The 8,800-nt window shown below is 35.6% G+C and overlaps 1 protein-coding gene across 1 annotated transcript in view; it reads left to right on the forward strand.

Moving 5' to 3' along the window:
• The window catches only part of LOC125224667, a 41,441-nt gene extending 35,258 nt beyond the window's left edge, over positions 1–6,183 (forward strand). Inside the window, exon 5 of the mRNA XM_048128094.1 lies at positions 6,160–6,183. The gene's annotated coding sequence lies outside the window, so the exon portion shown is untranslated. The remainder of the gene's footprint in view (positions 1–6,159) is intronic.
• The last annotated feature ends 2,617 nt before the right edge of the window (positions 6,184–8,800 follow it).

Consider the following 8,800-nt stretch of genomic DNA (forward strand, 5'->3'; position numbering starts at 1 on the left):
TAAAACTGCGACCCTACACAACAACGAACCGTTTTTAAAGTAGGTTTAGGTTAGATTAGAACTGTGACTAAGGGCCGGTTGCATCAAACCGTCTGTCACCGTTAAAGCGTTCGTTAAATTTTATTGTATGGGAAGTTCCATAGACGTCTGCAGCGTGACGATGATGTGTCTGTTAAATGTGGTTGATGCAACTGGCCCTAAACAAACAGTTTATAAATTGTAAAATTTTAGAAGAAATCATAATTGAAATAATATTATTCGTAATGAATTGTATTTAATGTAAAACAAAATGAAATGAAAAAACACGGAATGAAACACCACGATATAAAGTATACTCGGAATAACTTATCTACGAAGTAAAAGTCTACGGTTTGATTTTACTTGTGTCGATTGTTCTACGATATGAACTGTCGATGAAATGAAATTATTTGAAACGTTGTCTTTGAAATAATATTCGAACAAGTGTCTGTCGGCGATTCAAGGGTAAACCACAGAACGATAATACAAATAGATAAGCACTTTATAGTTACTTAATGTATTAGATATATAATTTTTAATTCTTATTGATAAAAAAGATGTGTAGTATTGCTTTACACAATAAAAGTAGGTATCAAATGAAATAGAGTATTTACTGTGATATTAATAGATGTCTCGTGAAGTGCATACTAGAGTAAATTCCTATACATAACGTAGTTAGTATTATTCTAACCTTCATTATTTTTAGGCAGAAATGACACAGAAGTTCAGATCGCTGAAATTAATGTTGATAGTAATATTAATGAAAATCGACGTATATTATATTGTTATGAATGCTGGTAGTTACTACTTAGTATTTGTGACGCAGTTTTCTTTATGTATTGGGTTCTTCTGTTGCGCAATAATAGTTTTTTTCAGTACAACTGCTGCTTTTTTTAACGCAGTAGTGCGAGCACTGATTCATTTCTTGTCTGGTCGAAACTCTTAGCTTAGATTTAGGTACTGAAAATCGTCGTACGATACACGTGCGAAAAGGACATTCGCAACTCGTGTCGATTTAATACACTCCCTTCGTTCGTGTATTAATTTATCGCTACTCGTATCGATATTTCTCTTTTCCGCACTTGTATTTTGTTTGGGTTACAAAAAAAACAAATTATTTACTCTACTACGTTTTATTTATGTCTCTTTAACATTACAAATTTGTGGACACTTATCTCTACAAAAATTATTATTATTATTTAATAAGCAGGCAGGCAGTTAAAGAACTGATATAGCCTGTATCCAGTGATCATTGTGACAGTAATCATAGCCGAGTTGTAGATGTGATGTGCTTGTCTAGTCTATTTTTAAACTGATTCACATTTTGTGCTGAGACCACGTCCTCTGGGAGCTTGTTCCAAGATCTCACTACTCGATTGCTCAAAAAGTGTTTATAAGGGTTACTGTGAGATCTATCACTCTCTAGCTTTAAGAGGTGACCTCTCAAACGAGTGTCGTTATTACGCTTGAACATCTCTTGAAATTCCTTGAGGTCGTAATGTCCAGTTAGTATTTTGAATGTCTCTATTAAATCCCCACGTTCTCTGCGGTCTTTTAGAGTAGTGAGCTTTAGTTCTTTTAGCCTTTCCTCATACGGCTTGTTTTTAAGTTGTCTTGGCAGTTTAGTGAAGCTACGTTGGACTTTCTCTAGCATATCAATATCTTTGGCAAAGTAGGGACTCCAGGCTTGAAAAACGTACTCCAGTATAGGTCTGACATAAGTTTTGTATATTTTTAGCATCATATCTGGTGTCAAAGTCTTGAAAGCTTTTCTGATCAGATAAATTATACTTCTGGCTTTTTTGACGATTGTAGATATGTGCTCTTCCCATTTCAAGTTTTCGGAGATCTTAACGCCCAGGTCAGTTTGCGTTTGTACAACCGTTAGTGGATTGCCTTCCAAGTGATAAGTCAGGCGGGGATTCCTATTTCCTATATGGAGTACTGTACATTTAGCAGAGTTTAGATTGATTAACCATTCTTTAGACCAGCTTGCTATGGCATCTAGATCACTTTGTAGTTGGTTATAGTCAACAAATGGGTTAGAAAATATCTTAGTATCATCCGCAAAAGTACTAATACTGCACTTGATGCGCTGTGGAAGGTCAACTGTGTACAGTATGTAAAGCACCGGGCCTAGGACTGAACCTTGTGGTACTCCACTATTAATCCGTCTTTGCTGAGACTTGGTCAAACCAACTCTAACTTCAAAGATTCTTTGTTGCAGGAAAGCCCTTACCCATAGTAACAGTTTCCCACGGATTCCCAAGTGTTCTAGTTTAAGAAGTAGCCTTTCTGTGGGAACTTTGTCAAATGCCTTTTCATAATCAAGATAAATTACATCCGTAGGGTCTCTGTTGTCAAAGCTTTTTGTCCAGGAAGAGAGGCAAGATAACAAGTTGGATACTGTAGATCGATGAGGGCAGAAACCATGCTGTTGGTCACCTATTACACTGTCCAGGGCAAGAAATCCTCTTATGTGTTTAACTATAATTTTTTCCATAGCTTTGGATGCTACACTAGCAACACTTATCGGCCTGTAGTTCGATGGTTGAAGCTTGTTGCCCTTTTTGTATATTGGAGTGACAGTAGCTGTTTTCCATTGCTCGGGTAAAAAATCTTGACAAAAGAAGTTCAGATCGCTGAAATTAATGTTGATAGTAATATTAATGACGACTACTTCAACAAGTGTCAATTGTGAAATGCCGCAAAATACTAGTTGCTCTATAGAAGACCCTAATAATATGATCCCCGATCCTTTACAACCCAGCAGCTCGGTACGCACGTTACAATTTTTTTTTAATCTTCTTCAGTGAGGACAACTGAGTACGACGGCATATTTAATTGTTTATAAAGTTTGAGGATACCTGGAAAAAATGAATACAAGAAGCCATTTTGTAAATCCAATAAATATTCACTGCTTTCGGTCACGTGTGTACGCTACGACTATTTTGCGACCGTTTGTTGACCGTTTGGTGACCGTTTGTCGACTGTTTTTTACATAGAATATTACCCAGTCTTAATCCATATTTTAACAACTTTATTGGTTTTCTAGGCATTATTTTTATTATTTCAGTATACTATATGCACCGAAGCACTAAAACTTCACCAATCAATATAGTTATGTACACAAACACCGAGTAGTCAATAATATTACTGCTGGTTAAACTGAGGTAAATTGATGGCGCGTTGATAAATTTAGACTTATTTTATGAAATCACTCGAGCAATTTAATTGGCCATGGTAATTAGGGCACATTATATTACAAATGCAAACAATATTTATCTTTAACAAATTCTTCCGCCATTACATTTTAATGTCTAATGATTTTATTTCTTTTTTACTTTGACGTCTCTGACAGTCGCCATTTGAAAAGAATGAAATGAACGAATGATTTTGGGAACGTTGTCGCCAAACGGTAACAATGTGTGCACGCGTAGTGCACACTTCTGTCACTTCTGTGACATTTGTGCATGCCTGTTACCAATCGTCCCCATTTGGGTCGCCTCGACTAAACGTCGACCGTACTGCGACTAAGCATTGAGGCCCGAAGACCTGTGTGTACACAAAATAGGACGATTTGCGTAGGAACGACGACCGATTATGGTTATATGAGGGTGTCTCGCCTGCACTACTTCGCCGTGGCAGACGAGGTGGTGGACTACGTTTACTGGAAGACTGGCTACACGATGTCATATCGGTCACTTGAAAAAAGATAATTAATAAATAATACAAAATAAATATAAAAGAGCCACCTTTCCGTGATCGTTATAACGTAATCTGTTAGAAAAATATTGCTTATCTTCAAAAAACTTTACCTACCCAATCAATTGTCCATATTTTACCTAACTACCATAGAAACAATAGATTCATTTGCTTCGCAATTTATCTCCTATTTTACTACAGCTACCAATACCAATTTGCCAAAATTGGATTGCATTGAATTTGCATACTTTTAATGGAAGTTACCGCTTCAATTAACTAGTAAAAAGGTTGTTTAGGGAAGCTATATTTTACCGGGAGATTAGTGCCGGTGTCAGGAATTTCCACTACAAATTCATTTCAGATTTTCAGTCGAATCGCTTGTTTTAACAATTGTATAAAATATGAGATAAAAATTCACCTACCATCTGCTGATCTGCCACTTATTATCATTGAAATATCACCATACAACGGACTAATTTTAGAAGTGAATGATAGGATCTTTTTAATGTTGAGGAACGTACATTATGTACGTATACTTCAAACTTTGACATAAATACATTCAAAATTAACGACTCCAAAATAAAGAGTCACAGAATGTGTACTATACATTCCATCCACTACTTTTCTTTAAGTTCCGAACGTGTGTCTAATCTATTTAAACGGCCGAATCTATTAACGATGGTTAAGAGAGGCGGTGGGGTTAGGACATACGTAATAAAAACCTTTGCTTAATCGAAATCAACGTTTTATTTATACAAAACTAGCTTTTGCCCGCGGCTTCGCTCGCGTTAGAAAGAGACAAAAAGTAGCCTATGTCACTTTCCATCCCTTCAACTATCTCCACTTAAAAAATCACGTCAATTCGTCGCTCTGTTTTGCCGTGAAAGACGGACAAACAAACAGACACACACACTTTCCCATTTATAATATTAGTATGGATAATTCAACCCGCAATGTAATGCAAACACAATAGTGAGAAACCCTCGTTAATAGTTAGTTTTAAAAGCATAATATATCGCGTATGTAATGTCATTACTTACATACAGCCATGTTTAGAGTTAATTACAGCTGAGAATATTGAAAAAAAAAATGGATTGAAAATTAATAGTAGGTACTCGTATATGAAAAACGGCTCTTAATTATGAGTAATCATAACACTAATGAATACTGTCTGGTTTAATTTGTCGATAAAGCTTACTCACTGTACTTTGTTTGGTCAGGTCATTAATATTCGTGTTTTGAATGATTCACGGTTATTTTCATTAGACATATTGACCGGGATATAGACCGTGATTACCTTTTTGATTTTTGTCGAGCTCCCGATATTTCGACGCAGTTGCATGCATCATGATCACGGAAAACTGACGAAGGCGGGTGGATGTTAAAATTGCATAGACAGTCAGTAAAAATCAAAAAGGTAATCACGGTCTATATCCCGGTCAATATAAGTCTAACATTAATATTCGGTTCAAAAAAATACCCACAGTTCTACATTCAGAATTAGCCAGTCTGAGAAGCAAGCCAAATTAATTAGGCTGTAATGATCCAATTCGAGTCTCTTAAGGAAAGTAATACTTATTAACACCCCCGAAGGAAGATTGTCTTTTCTCAAACATGCAATGAAATATTGTCTTTACGTTCCTTAAAATGGGCTGGGAAGTATCGCTTTTTGGGCGCAACAACTCGAGAGGACTGTAAAGGGATTTCATATTATTTTTTAGGCCTAGGCCTGCAAAGTAACTTATTTTATAAAATATTGTCCTTTAGAGTATTTTTTTTTAATTTCATTGTATGTTTGAGAAAAGCACTATACATGCCTCGGCGTGAAAACGGATTCCCGGCCTCGTATCCCTATATACCCACTTGGCCGGAAATCCTCATTTTCCCGGCCTCTGATGTAATGTACTATTTATGTTTACGGTTATAGCTTGGAAAAACATTCTAAATAAATAAAGACACACTTAGAAGTTTATAAATTACTATAGTCTTTACTTTCTGAGAAACTGTCAATTTGTTGTTTTACATGTGTAGGTAGGTATGAGTATGAGATAGTTTCCCGAGATAAATATTTCTTAACACATGTCATGACCACTTTTTCATAGTTGTTTTGCCAAAAAACCGATGTTTTGTAGGGAAACGCATTTTGATTATGTCGTTAGTTATGTTATTGGGTCTCCATAACTGCCGGGAGACAGTGGCGCCGGCCATTTAATTCAGCGGAATGACGTCTTTAAAATCACAGCGAGAATGTAACGCAATATATCCTGTACTAGTTTATATCACAAGTAGGGCAGTGAAATAAAATTCTTATTTACTGCCCGAGGTTTGTTTACAATTTTTCTGTTCGATGGACTCGGAAAGTGTCAAATTCGATTAACGCAGTGTGCCAGAAATATATTTCGCACATCTATTTATCATTATTTTACTTATTTCCAGGTAGCCGAACAGGGGAAAGAATCCGACGTCTACCGTGGAGGTATAGAAGTAAACATTCGGTCATGAAACACTCGAAAACAAATAATAAGTGATTTTAAGGTTAGTACCTATGTGAAGTAGCGATTTAAACTTTCACGATTTTTTGTGTGTCGACAATGTAACATACCTAAAGCGTACAAGTTTCTTATGGATCGGCAACGCGCATGTGACACCCATTGAGTTGCAGGCGTTCATAGGTTACGGTGACCGCTTTCCATCAGGCGGACCGTATGCCTGTTTGCCACCGACGTGGTATAAAAAAAGGGCGCAAAATGTTACGAATTCTTACTGCGGGGTAGGTAAATAGTTGAAAAAACTCATAGAGCTAGAAGGTGTTGATGTCAATTTTAGCCAGTATGCTCCTAAACCACGGGGAAAAATATATGTTTTGAAACACTGGCCAGATATTGCTCTAAACCCAGATGAGTGCAGGAAGAGGGGAGGAGCTAGGCCTTTGCCCAGCAGTGGGGCACAGTGGGCTCTAAATAATAATAACTTACGTGTAAAGTAAAAATGTTCTATCCCTGAAGAGTATCACTTGCGGCAAATTTTTTACAACAACACTGGGCCACTTTCCGAACATAAGAAATACCTAATAAAATATACTTACATATTATTGACGGTTTTACTGGTTGTTTGTTGGCCTTAGTCCCTCGGGACATTATTAGCCGTTCCTCTTCCCATCCTTGTGATATCAGTTATCGTTATTGATTATCGACATCTAGGCTACGGTATCGAAAGGGGCATTGAGGCAGGTCAGCAATCGATGCTACTAAAACATTAATAAGAGAATGCATACATACTTTGCAATGGCATTGCTTTAGCTGGGAGTTTCATTGGAACGATTTTGTGGCACAGTTATACACAAAATTGTATTTTCATTGTGACTTTATGGCGTAGCCAATAGGACTCATATCCAATTTGGCACAATAATGGATGCTGATACGCAATAATGTGTTATCCCACATGCATTTTGCAATAAGATGTCAACTCAAAAATTTCACGATTAAAGTTGACATTTTATTGCAAAATTCATGTGGAATAACACATTATTGCATATTAGCATACTACAGAGGACTGTCATTTAATGATAGTCCTCTGTAGTATTTGACGTAAGAAACCAATATTTATAGATTTTGGGTATTAAAATGTATGTCGACTATGTATTTTTGATTAAAAATGGGTGTAATTTACTTTTTTAGTTTTGGCCACAGAAAACGCTATCAGCGATATAGTGACGTCATAGAATAAGCACCTATATTTTAAAAATATTTTTGCGGTTTTTAAGTCATAACAAAATATATATGTATGGTAATATTTTTCGGTTAATTGGACAGTAATTAATAATATGAGCCAGACTTTAAAGGGTCAAGTAGATAATAATTCACGCGTCGAAGGTATTGTATTTATCTTTCTCATTCTCATACATACAGAAGACTACGATATACCACGGAGCATAAGCGAGGGGTCAGTTTTCTAGGCGCCCTTTTTGTTCAAAAAGTTCATTATTAAAATAAGTACCCAATTCCCAGACAATCAACTAAATAAATGTAAATAAGTAAGACTGACAATCAAAATAAGTAAACCCATTTTATTTTGTAAACCTCAAATAACGCAGCGACACTGATTGAGCGCTGGACGTAAACAAATAGGCATTCACCATCTGTGTGATTGCGTTGGCAAAATTATCAATTAAGATGAAATGGAAACATTATTTTAGCAATATAGCAACAGATGTAGTGTACTGATAATTAGGGTACGTATCACAATGTCTATAGTTAAAAAAACCTAACGTTAAATGACCTACGTTCAAAATACCTAAAATCAAAATACATAATGGTGTTTCTGCCGAAATTCAAAATACCTAAAGTTTAAAAAGGTGCATATTTATAATGTCTAAAATAAAAAACTAACGTTAAATGACCTACGTTCAAAATACCTAAAATTAAAAAAACGAACGTTAAATGAACTACGTTCAAAATACCTAAAATCGAAATACCTAATAATTAAATCCGAAAAGCAAAAATGTCTACTAAATGGGGCTTAAATAACCGGTATACCCTTGAATCGTCGACAGACAATTAAGCGAATATTATTTCAAAGACAACGTTTCAAATAATTTCATTTCATCGACAGTTCATATCGTAGAATGATCGATACAAGTCAAATTAAACCGTGGACTTTTACTTCGTAGATAACTTATGCCGAGTATACTTTATATCGTGGTATTTTGTTTTGTGTTTTTTCATTTCATTTTGTTTTACATTGCATAAAATTTATTACGCGTAATATTATTTCAATTGTGTAATTGTGTATACCTAAGTATTTCAATTGTTATTTTTTTTTTAATTTTACAATTTGTAAATTATTTGTTTTTATGTTAGGTCACAACTAACGTAACCTTCTTCTAACCTAACCTAAACCTATTTTAAAGGTCGTGCGTTGATGTGTAGGGTCGCAGTTCTACCCTAACCTAAACCTACTCTGTAAGCCGTTCTTTTCCGTGTGATCGCAGTTCTAACCTAACCTAAACCTACTCTGTAAACTGTTTGTTTTTGTGTTTGGTCACAGTACTAACCTAACCTAAACCTAATCTGTAAAC

The sequence above is a fragment of the Leguminivora glycinivorella genome, chromosome 3 (genome assembly GCF_023078275.1).
Source record: "Leguminivora glycinivorella isolate SPB_JAAS2020 chromosome 3, LegGlyc_1.1, whole genome shotgun sequence".
In the NCBI taxonomy this organism is placed as follows: Eukaryota; Metazoa; Arthropoda; class Insecta; order Lepidoptera; family Tortricidae; genus Leguminivora; species Leguminivora glycinivorella.